Source organism: Neoarius graeffei, chromosome 4 (assembly GCF_027579695.1).
Source record: "Neoarius graeffei isolate fNeoGra1 chromosome 4, fNeoGra1.pri, whole genome shotgun sequence".
Classification (NCBI taxonomy): domain Eukaryota; kingdom Metazoa; phylum Chordata; class Actinopteri; order Siluriformes; family Ariidae; genus Neoarius; species Neoarius graeffei.
The window spans coordinates 12479915-12492463 of NC_083572.1; the positions used below are offsets into that span (position 1 = coordinate 12479915).

At 42.9% G+C, this 12549-nt stretch overlaps 1 protein-coding gene across 4 annotated transcripts in view; it reads left to right on the top strand.

The window, feature by feature from the left end:
• The window catches only part of LOC132884846 (interleukin-2 receptor subunit beta-like), a 48007-nt gene that overhangs the window by 11548 nt on the left and 23910 nt on the right, over positions 1-12549 (top strand). The window contains exon 2 of one of the 4 annotated variants that reach the window (XM_060918840.1): positions 5629-5736. The exons of 2 other annotated variants lie outside the window; for them this stretch is intronic. The gene's annotated coding sequence lies outside the window, so the exon portion shown is untranslated. Of the gene's footprint in view, positions 1-5628; positions 5737-6596; positions 6676-12549 lie in introns of all 4 variants that reach the window. One more of the 4 variants, XM_060918841.1, reaches the window with a different exon arrangement.

Genomic DNA, 12549 nt, shown 5'->3' on the forward strand with positions numbered 1-12549 from the left:
TGAGCTGCTTTCAACAAAATCACCTCTCAGCGAAGTACATTTAAGTCAAACGTTCATGTTGACATTTTCTGGTATTTTCCCCAAGGTTGTTTCACTTCCCTGTGAAAAGCTGGTCATGTGCTTGTTGTCATGAAATATGTTTGAAAACTGAAAAACAAAAATGCATGACTCTGTTGATGTACTGCCTGGAAATTTATGTCCACAATTTCTGTTTCCCTAATTGCTCTCTATTTCCAGTCTGCTCTGAATAATGTGTATTGTTAACCATTTTTTTAGTTATTATGATTATTATTAACAACAATGGATGTACTGTCTATGTATTTTTATACTATTCACCGAAACCAAGAACAAAAACCTTCTTTGAGGCAAAATTAGATCATTAAATCATGAAAGAGATCTTCATGTTTTATTTTACTGCTTTTTGTCAAAAGCCCCAACAAAACAGTGGAGCCATACTATATAACAACCCTCATCCATCCATCTCTTCATCCATCCATTCATTTTCTGCCACTTATCCAGGTTTAGGTTGAGGGGGCAGCAGGTCAAGAAGAGATGCCCAAGCCTCCCTCTCCTTAGCCACCTCTTCTACCTCTTCCATGGAAACACTGAATATTATCTCTCCAGAATGTCCTGGGTCTGCCCCAGGGTCTCCTCCCAGTTGGACATGTCCAGAACACCTCACCTCACCATGAAGCATCCTAGACAGATGCCCAAACCACCTCAACAGGTTCCTTTCAATGTGGAGGACCAGCGACTCTATGCTGAGCCCCTCCCGAATGTCTGAGCTCCTCACCCTGCCTCTAAGATCTACCAATAAATCAACAGTTTCACCTTTTGATTGAGCTCTCTCTTCACCATGATGGACCTTTTCTGGTTAAGAACATGGCCTCAGATTTGGAGGTGCTAATTCTCATCCCAGCTACTTCACATTCGACTGCAATCTTCCCCAGTGCATGCTGAAGGTCACAACTCGATGAAGCCCAAAGGAACACATAATCTGCAAAAAGCAATGATGCAATCCTGAGTGTAGGCTATGCCTAGAAATTCTGTCCATAAAAGTTATCACCAGAGTCAGTGACAAAGGGCAGCCCTGGCAGAGTCCAGCACCCATTATGTACATGTCTAACTTATTGAAAGCAATGCAAACCAAGCTTTCACTCTGGTCATACAGAGACCGAATGGCCCAGAGCCGTGGGCACCAGGGTTGGGGACAATTCAGGAATGAACTCAACAATTCCAATTCAAACAAGGAAAGGGATTTGGAATTGGAATTCAACAATAACAACAACAACAACAGGAAACTGAATTGGAATTTAATTGGAGTTTCAAGAAGTGGAATTCAATTCAATGAAATTCTATCTAATTTCAACCCCAATTCTAAAAAAGTTGTGACGCTGTGTAAACTGTAAATAAGAACAGAATGCGATAATTTGCAAATCATGGAAACCCTATATTTCATTGAAAATAGTCCAAAGACAACACACCAAATGTTGAAACAGAAATGTTATTGTTTTTTGAAAAATTTATGCTCATTTTGAATTTGATTTCAGCAACACATTTCAAAAAAGTTGGGACAGGGGCAACAAAAAAATGAAAAAGTTGTGTAATGCTAAAAACCCCCAAAAACAAACAACTAATTTGGTTAATTGGCAACAGGCCAGTAACACGATTGGGTATAAAAAGAGCATCTCAGAGAGGCGGAGTCTCTCAGATGTCAGGATGGGGAGGGGTTAAAAGTTTCGGTGAGAAGCGGCAGCGAAAATGCACACAGTGTACTCTCAACCAGAAATGGAAAAGGGTAGGGGGTTATCATCTTGGAAAGTGGAATTTATTTGAATTCAGTTCTTTTTTCTGCTATTCTACTTAAATTCATGAATGGCCCCAACACTGAGAGGCACGGAACCCCATATTTGCATTTGGGATGCATTTGGATGGAATGATGGCGGCGAGTAAGAACACAGCGGCTTTGCTCTCCTCGATGTGGTTGTTCCTTCTCTCTGTCTTGTTTGTTTTTTCATTGGCGGGAACCTTGACATACAAACGGCAAGACTTGTTAAGGATTGGGACATTGTGTGGTGACTCGGATTTCACCAAAAGTTTTTACATCAACTATCTGCCGTTGGAGATCGCGCCACCAGCGGGGTTTTATGTGGACCACCATACTGGGTGTCAGACACAAGAGGTGGCACAGGGAATGACACCAGAAGTGCAGCTGCAGAGCTGGCATTCAGGCCCGACTGAGGAAAGCCCCGCACAGGCCAGCACTACCCAGCATCTTCCTGACCAACGCCAGTTCACTTAGTAACAAGATGGATGAGCATCGGATGGTTGATCATCGATGCACAAAAATCAGTGCAGAACTGCTCACTGATGGTGATAATGGAGATGTGGCTGCACTCGGGAATCCTGGATGAGGCTATCATGCTAACAGGACTCACAGCGCACCGGGCTGACAGAAACAGCGAGTCTGGTAAGAGCAGAGGTGGAGGGCTGTGCATCTACTCTAACAACAGGTGGTGTACAAATGCTACGGTGATTGAGAGACACTGCTCACCTGATCTGGAGTTTGCCACACTGAGATACTGGCCTTTCTATCTGCTGTGTGAGTTTACTGCTGTTACTGTCATGGCTGTTTACATACTACCCAGCGCAAACGCTAATGTAGCATTAAACATATTGCTAACAGCCATTAGCATACTGCAGTCTATGCATCCCGATGGGATTTTTATTGTGGCTGGGGACTTCAATCATGTAAACCTACGGACTGTGCTCCCTAAAGTCTACCAGCATGTTACATGTCCAATGAGAGGTCAAAACACACTGGACCATGTATACAGTAACATTAGGGAAGGATATAAAGTCTCTGCCCATCCTCACTTAGGCCAGTCTGACCATTTATCCCTCTTTCTCACCCCGGCATATAGACCTCTCATTAAGAAAACTATGCCTAGAGTGAGACACACGAGGATTTGGCCTGAGAATGCAATTCCACAACTGCAGGACTGCTTTGAGTGCACCAATTGGGACCTATTTGCACAACAGGATTTAGAGGACTATACATCCATGGTTTTGTTTTACATTCATGCCTGTATTGAAAATGTCACTGTTGAGAAACAGATACGATGTTATCAAAACAACAAACCGTGGATGACCAGAGATGTCAAGCAGCTGCTGAGGGACGGTGACACAGACTTTAGGTCTGGTAACATGGAAGTGTACAGCGTTGCCAGATCCAACCTAAAAAGAGGCATCAAAGAGGCAAAAGCAGCCTACAGGACGAAAATCGAGGGATACTTCAGCGAAGGGGACTCCCAGCGTGTCTGGCAGGGAATCCAGCACCTCACAAACTTTAAGGGCTCCATGGATTCAAACACTAGTACCAGCAGGAACCTCGCTGAGGAGCTCAACCATTTCTTCACACATTTTGAGGTGACTGAGGCAGAGACTGGGTCCACACTGTTATCACCCATAAGTGACCTGACACTCACAGTGAGTATGGAGGTCAGGAAAGTGCTCCATAGTGTGAACCCCAGGAAGGCTGCCGGTCCCGACGGTATCCCAGGAAGAGTACTGAAAGGCTGTGCGGACCAGCTGACTGAGGTATTCACTTCTATCTTCAATCTCTTTCTGTCCTCTGGTACTGTCCCCAAATGCTTCAAATCTGCCACCATTGTGCCCATCCCTAAGAAACCATCTGTCAGCAGCCTCTCTGACTACAGACCTGTGGCTCTTACCTCGATGGTTATGAAGTGCTTTGAAAGGCTGGTGCTAAAACACATCAAAGCCTCTCTTCCTCCCAGTTTGGATCAGCATCAATTTGCATACAGAGCCAACAGGTCGACAGGAGATGCTATCAACGCAGCCCTCCACAGCGTGTTGATGCATGTGGAACGACCCAGCTCATATGTAAGAATGTTGTTCATGGACTTCAGTTCTGCTTTTAATACTATCATGCCCAGCAGAATAATGTCCAAACTTTACAGTCTGGGTGTCAGCCATCACATCTGCAGATGGATCAAGGACTTTCTAACAGACCATCCACAGTCAGTTAGACTGGGGGTTCCACCATTCCTCAGTCCTGGCCCTCAGCACTGGTGCCCCCCAGGGCTGTGTACTGAGTCCTTTGCTATACACCCTATACACCCATGACTGTACACCTGTCCATGACAGCAACATCATTATTAAGTTCGCGGAAGACACTACTGTGGTAGGACTGATACATAATAATGACGAGACTGCCTACAGGGATTAAGTCCAGAAACTCACTGCTTGGTGTTCTGACAACAACCTGGTACTCAGCTCTTCTAAAACAAAAGAGTTGGTGATAGATTTTCAGAGGAAGAGGGAGGAACCTGCCCCTCTCTACATCAAAGGGGACATTGTGGAGAGGGTCAGCGACTTCAGATTCTTGGGAACACATATCTCTCAGGACCTCACAAGGACTATTAACACCACTCCTCTTGTGAAAAAGCACAGCAGAGACTGTACTTTTTGAGGTCACTGAGAAAAGTCAACCTGCCCCAGAAACTGCTGTTGTCCTTTTACAAATGTTCTGTGGAAAGCATCATCACCCACAACATCTTGGTGTGGTTTAAGAGCTGCACCATGGCTGACAAAAAGGCTTTGGAGAGAGTCATGAAGTCGGCACAGGACATTATATGGACACAGCTGCCCTTACTGACGGACATATATATCGTAACACCAGATGCTTGCGCCGTGCAGAAACCATCATTAAGGACTGTTCTCACCCAGGAAACAACCTGTTTACGCTGCTGCCTTCTGGAAGGCGCTGTAGGTTCATACAGGCCTGCACCCCCAGACTCATGAACAGTTTTTATCCAAGTGCCATAAAACAACTCAACTCTTAGTTGAAGTATGTACAATATTCTGTGCAATATATTCTGGACTGTGCAATACACTTGCTCATCTATTTATCAACTTGTTGTTTTATGTCGATGTCTGCTGTATGTGATGTGTGCTGTTTTATATTTTATATTACAATTATTTATATTAGCCTTTTTAAAATTTAAAACGTGTACTGTTTTTATATTTTATATTACACTTAGACTTTTATTTTTATATTGGCTGTACCACTTGAGGAGTTGCACTGAAATTTCATTGTACAGCTGTGCAATGACAATAAAGGCATTCAATTCAATTCAATTCAATTCAATTCAATTCAATTCAATTTCCGAAGCACCTCCCGCAGGACACCCCAAGGGACACAGTGGTTGGCCTTTTCCAAGTCCACAAAGCACATGTAGACTGGTTGGGCAAACTCCCTCCATCTTCCAGTGCCCTTGTGAGGGTAAAGAGCTGCTCCAGTGTTCCACACCCAGGATGAAAACTGCATTGCTCCTCCTGAAAAATAAACAACAACAACAACAGTTCAGGATTTATTTAATTAACATTTACAAATAATGAGGGAAATGGAAGCAATCAGAACAGGAAAATACTAACATCTAATCACAAACTTGTTACAATAAGTAGAGCTATGAAAGCACTGACACTTGGCAATACTTAGAAGTGAAAACATCTACAGTTTAGATAAAGGATTTATGATTTTTGAGCCCTTCAATGACAATATATGAGAAATCTGAAAACTGTACTTTCTGATATTTTTTTCAGTATGAGAAACTCTCCCCCACGGAAAAGCTAGTTCACTGAAAGAGAAAGGAAGTGGGATGTGAAAGACGTACATTTGTGATAGCTGATAGCAGTTACCTTCAGTTTGTGGTGAGTTTATCAAGATGAACTTTGACCTGTGAAAGTCTCGTAGGCTGATATAACGCAAGAAAACCACACTGGAAAATCTTTGGCCATTACAAAAATTAGAGGCATTATTTATTTTATTTTTTATATTTAGGACTGTAAATAGGGAGTGTTTTGTGTGAAAACAAGAAGTTTGATCCATTTTTATACTGTACTGATGATCAGATCCACAAATGTCCATGTAAATATCTTTCACGGTTGTTTATTATTTTATGCGACATAATATGGACCAGATTATGACCTGATGATGTTAATTTTGTAACAGTTGTATAAAATATGCTTATATCGTACATGCAGATGCTGGCTCATAAAGCTAATTGTTTCTGCAGATTGCAGTTTAATGCAGTTCAAACTATACATATTTTATCATTGATACTGTCTGCGTGGTGCCATTCTGTCCACTATGTGGCAGAATTCTGTTATTGTTTTATTATTTTTTCTCTCTGCCTCCAAGGTTTTCTGTGTTAGCAATGTTATAACCTCTGTAATACTCACAATACTCAGAAAAGTATCTGAATATCATATCACTCATTTCTAGTTCAACACACACACTTGCATAACCACTTCCTCAGAGACATACGACAGATCTAGTCAAGCTGTAGTCCGAAAGACATTGCATCAATTAATTGCAACCTTTTGCGTAATAAAGCAGAATGAAAATGATGCTGCAGTATTTAGCAATATGTCTAAAAATTAAGATGAATCATCAGTACCAAACTATTAATGTAGATCTCAAAGGTTTTAACAGGATTGACATCATGCAGTGTGTGGAAGGGACATATTTGGTAAACATGATTCAGGTTCCTGTTTTTTTTCTTTTTAAGATATTTATCAACAGATTCAACCAGAATCAGCACTACTGGAGTTGGATTAGTGCTCATCAGAGAGGAAAGTCAGTTAAAAGTTAGTCATTCCACTGATCTTCTAACTCATGTGAGATAAGTTCTGAGAACTTAATTTAAAGGGGAACTGAAGTCATTTTTAAACTTGCATTATTTCTTAATTAATGTATTATTCAATTACGTTTTCGGTTTTAGCAACCTTATATTGTGACTCATATTGGCAGCTAATTGCAATTAAATATTATACTTATCGGCCTATTCGGTTTTTAGCCGTGTTGAATTTAGTTCGTTTGGTCCATGGCAGGCGTTGCTTATCCGCGCGATCTTCACGAGACTTATGAGAGACTTCAAAATGTGAAGTGTCAGCCAGGTGTCAGTGCCGCCATTTTGAAAACTGTTTTCCAAACGAAATATTGCACAAAAACGAGGTTAAATGATGATTACTGCCTACTTTTCTCAAATCTTCCTGATTACTATCGAAACAAACAAAACTTCCAGCTTGAGTAGATCAGCATTCAAAAGAAGGCGTGCGTGTCTTTTGACAATGTTGGCAGATGTTGGTCACTTTGATTTCCGCTGTACGTTTTACTTCCATCCTACGATGTCTCGCACAGGTCTCAACGAATCTTGTTTACAGCCATTGTTTTGACATATGGACTGATATATTACATAGCATATTTCAAACACTCAAAACTTGCTATAGCAGTGACAAAATAGCTATCAGAAATGCATATTTAATAAAATGAGATAAATAGAATTTTGATAATTAAAAAAATTGCCTTCAGTTCTCCTTTAAAGCCTAAAAGTAGTACAAACCCAATTAGGGCAGACGTCCTAGATGAAAAAGATGAAAAGTTATGCTGTACTGACCTTAGATTTAAATGAGGTTTGTTTGTTAGTTGTGTTAGGAAATCACCAAGACCCAAAAAAGCTTTAAATGTGCTTTTATTCCATTCAAAGTGCTCATCAATTCAATTCAACTCATCTTTTCATTCTCAAATTGCAGTCCAATTTTGATTAGGATTTCAGAAGGAGTTAATCTTTAGTAATTGCTTTATCCTGGTCAGGGTTGAGTGGTTAGAGCTGTTGCCTCACAGCAAGAAGGTCCTGGGTTCGAGCCCAGTGGCCAACGAGGGCCTTTCTGTGTGGAGTTTGCAGGTTCTTCCCATGTCTCCGTAGGTTTCCTTCGGGTGCTCCAGTTTCCCCCACAGTCCAAAGATATACAGGTTAGGCTAATTAGTGGCTCTAAATTGACCATAGGTGTGAATGTGAGTGTGAATGGTTGTTTGTCTCTGTGTCAGCCCTGTGATGACCTGGCGACTTGTCCAGGGTGTACTCCGTCTCTCACCCAGCTGGGATAGGCTCCAGATTGCCTGCAACCCTGTACAGGATAAGCAGCTACAGATAATGGATGGATAGATGGTCAGAGTTTTGGTGAATCTGGGACCTGTCCGAGGAAAACTGGGCACAAGAGACTTGCCACGCCACCACAGCGTATCATAGTCATTCACACCTCGGGATAGTTGAGAGTAGCCAATCCACCTTCCACTTTGGTTTTGGGAGGTGGAATAAAACCAAAGATCTTTGCATGCTGGCAGATCTACCACCATGCTTCATCTGAAACCAGCCTTTGGAACTGCTACTTGTGCCTGGTCGCATGGAACAACCTCTGAGAACAGAGCAACCTGCCGTCTTCATACTGTGCCACCATTAGGTTTCAAACTCTCAATCTCTTGACCATAGAGTGAACAATTTCCCATCATCCCCTCCAAATTCATTCATTCATCTTGGTCAAAGTCAATGTGGAACTGGAGTCTAGCTCAAGAACACTGAGGCCGGAATACACCCTGGATAGAACACCAGTTCACTGCAAGACACCATGTACACACCTGGGGTAGTTTAGAAAAGGAAATCCAACTGGCATGTTTCTGGGAGGTGGGATTAAACTTGAGAATCTGAAGGAAGCCCATATACACTTAGAGAGCATGCAAAACTCCATACAGACAGTAACCTAAGCTCAGAGTCAAACTGGGAACCCTGGAGCTGTGAAGGACAATGCTACCTGCTGGACCATCATGGCATCCATAAGTCTTTTAATAAGTTTATAAATTGCAGAAGATTGAAATGAAATACACTATTTACTTCAGCAGCCACAATTATGTGATTAAAGATGCTACATTCTTTGAAACAAAGGTTCTTTGGGGGTTCTTTAGATGGTTAAATATTCTAGTTTTCAAAAGCATTTCTATCAAATCTTTTTCCTAATGGAAACCCCAATGTGGTCGGATTCTACATAGAAATTTTAATGGTCTACCCAGTCTCTAGAACAATTTAAGGTGTTGTATTGGAACCTTGTATTTTGTAATTGAATAATTGATTTGATTAATGAATGCATTGCAGGAAATCATTATAATTGTCTCTAAGAGGTCAATTCCGGTCTTTTGTCAGTATCTGTTGTCGTCAGTACGAAGAGTGTATGAAAGTACAATGCTTACACTTAAGTAGAGAAAGCTGGTTAGTGTATGGCTGAAAGGTGCAGACTGATAGGGAATCTTAGATTCAGTTAAGAAAGAACTCAGACTAACTGTCATTTCAGTCTGATGATTCATCAACGCGCTTATTCTCTGATAATAGTCAACTACACTCAAACACAACAGATATCCATCTCACTTTTCTGGCAGGATGGTAGGCTTCAAAGACAGAAGAGTTTCGGGTATGGTTCAGGTATTACCTCAGGACAAAAGCCGAGCTTTACGAGCAATTTTTTTTCCACCTTAAATGTAGGTAACTTGGTCTGGCTTGAAACCCTTTTCAAGGACATGAAAGTTACATTTTAAAATCCTATCGTTTCCAGGGGAAACTAGAAAAGCACTCAGAGAGCACAGACCTCCGCCAAGAATCCTTTAAAAAATTCTGGGATCCAGAAGGTGATCCGGATCACCGCCAAAATTTAATGGATTGTTACTTGTGCCCAGTCACACCTCTGGAAAAAAATTTCAGAGCAATCCGTTCATAACTTTTTCCATAATGTTGCTAACAGACAAACCAACAAACAAACCAACACTACCGAAAACATAACCTCCTTGGCGGAGGTAAAAAAGCACTACAAAAATCCCAAATTGCTTATGAAGCAGCTAGCTAGGTAAAAAGTTTGTACACCTCTACTCTACTTATTCATAGGTGTTTCTGTATCGTGACTATTTTCTACATTGTAGAACAATCGTGAAGACGTCAAAACTATGAAATAACATATGGGACATTCACATACACTCTTATGCAGAGCAACATACCCAGAGCAGCCTGGGCCTTACTCAAGGGCACTTCATCCATTCCTGTTGGTCCAGGGAATCGAACTAGCAACCTTTTGATCCCAAAGCTGCTTCTCTAACCATTAGTCCATGGCTTCCCTAATAGATGGAGCATATATGGAATTATATAGTAAACAAAAAAGTGTTAAAAAACAACATCTATCCATTATCTATAGCCGCTTATCCTGTACAGGGTCGCAGGCAAGCTGGAGCCTATCCCAGCTGACTATGGGTGAGAGGTGGGGTACACCCTGGACAAGTCGCCAGGTCATCACAGGGCTGACACAGAGAGACAAATAACCATTCACACTCACATCTATGGGGCGGCACGGTGGTGTAGTGGTTAGCGCTGTCGCCTCACAGTAAGAAGGTCCTGGGTTCGAGCCCCGGGGCCGGCGAGGGCCCTTCTGTGTGGAGTTTGCATGTTCTCCCCGTGTCCGCGTGGGTTTCCTCCGGGTGCTCCGGTTTCCCCCACAGTCCAAAGACATGCAGGTTAGGTTAACTGGTGACTCTAAATTGAGCGTAGGTGTGAGTGTGAATGGTTGTCTGTGTCTATGTGTCAGCCCTGTGATGACCTGGCGACTTGTCCAGGGTGTACCCCGCCTTTCGCCCGTAGTCAGCTGGGATAGGCTCCAGCTTGCCTGCGACCCTGTAGAAGGATAAAGCGGCTAGAGATAATGAGATGAGATGAGACTCACATCTATGGTCAATTTAGAGCCACCAGTTAACCTAACCTGCATGTCTTTGGACTGTAAGGGGAAACTGGAAGAAACCTCTGGCGACATGGGGAGAACATGCAAACTCCACACAGAAAGGCCCTCGTCAGCCGCTGGGCTCGAACCCAGGATCTTCTTACTGTGAGGTGACAGTGCTAACCACTACACCACATAATGTATACCCCAATAAATAGCCCTATTCAACACCACAACTGAAGTAATCCATATTATGTCAAGAACCGCTATCAGTAGAGCTTGTCAGACTTGATGGTACAATCCCTTGAATAATCAGCACTGCTTCTTGCCTGTTGTCTTGAGTGGGAGAGTGGTAAAAACTTCATTGGGGTCATCAAGTGGGCACCCTCCTTCCTTGATGTTTCATTGATTTAGGCCCACAATACCTCCAGAGGGCTCAACAGCGACACCTGGCATCCCAGGTGTGCCCCCCTTTGTTTTTACCCCTCAATGGTCATCTGGAGTCCTTCCTCTTGATCCACAGCCAGTTGCTGCTTCACTCCGCAGCCTCTGAGAGTGACTTCACTGCTTATTGGAAGGCCTGTCCTTTCACTCCCATTCTGTTCAGGAGCCTAGTTGTAGTCTTGGCAACAAACCCTCTACACCCAACTTCTACTGGGAACACCTTGGTATGCCAGTTGCATTGTTCTGCCTGGGCTGCTATTTCAGCATGCTTCAGGCTTTTCTGCTCGTATGCCTCTTCAACAGCAGCTTCCCATGGTACCGTCAGCTCCAGAATGTATAGAATTTTCTGGGAAGTTGACCACAGGATGAGATCTGGCCTGAGAGTAGTTGTTACTATCTCTGTCGGAAAGACAAGTTTATGTCATGCTCCACCCCGGACATCTGCTCCGGAGATTACGGATCTCTCATGCCAGCGCCGATCTGGATCCAGGACAGGAATTCCTTCTCCCCTCAACTCACTTCCTGGTTTTCACTGCTGCTTATTTAAAGGCCATTCTCAGACTCTGTTTTTGCCAGAATGTCTTGTTTGCTTCTCTAGTTGTTTCTGTGCCTCTTTTGCTCCTCATGGTTTTTCTCTCTAGCAATTTTCTCTTGTCCATGGTTTTTGCACTAGTGTTTTTCTGGTTCTTGGTTTTTTGCACTAAGGGTTATTTCTGGTTCATGGTTTCTTGCACTAAGGGTCTTTTCTTGTTTATGTTTTTTTTGCGTTAGCGTTTTTCATCCTGTTTGTTTATCTTTTGCCACACCCTTTCTTTTTTTTTTTTTTTAAGATATTTTTTTGGGCTTTTTGCACCTTTATTGGATAGGACAGTGTAGAGACAGGAAATGAGCGGGAGAGAGAGACGGGAAGGGATCGGGAAATGACCTCGGGCCGGAATCGAACCCGGGTCGCCCGCATTCATGGTATGGCGCCTTAACCACCTGAGCCACGACGCCCCTGCCACACCCTTTCTTCTCTGTATTAAATCATCTTATTTATTGGATTACTGTTTATGTTCTGTTTTTGGACCCTAACTTCACCATACCTCCCCCAGCCCTAACAGTTTATGGTCAAGATCGACCTGCATTTCCCAGTCACGGGCTGGGTCTAGGAGGGTCGTGTTCACTCTTGCCAGTGATTTCACCAGATGTTTGCCTGCTTTCATGAAAGGAGTGATGCTTGATATTCCAGGCATTGGAGGAGGGAGGGCATTGGTGGTGGTTCTCATGATGATTGCCAGTTGCTGCAAGACCTGGTTGTGCACCCAGGTGTAGCGACCTTGGGACAGGCTGGTTTTGCATCCGGTAAGGATATGCCTCAATGTTGCAGGTGTTTGGCAGAGAGGACATGTGGGATCTTCTCCTATCCACTGCTGTAGGTTTTTGGGAGTAGGAAGAACATCATAGGTGGCTCTGATGATGAAACTGAGTCTGCAAGCCCTGCTCTTCCCT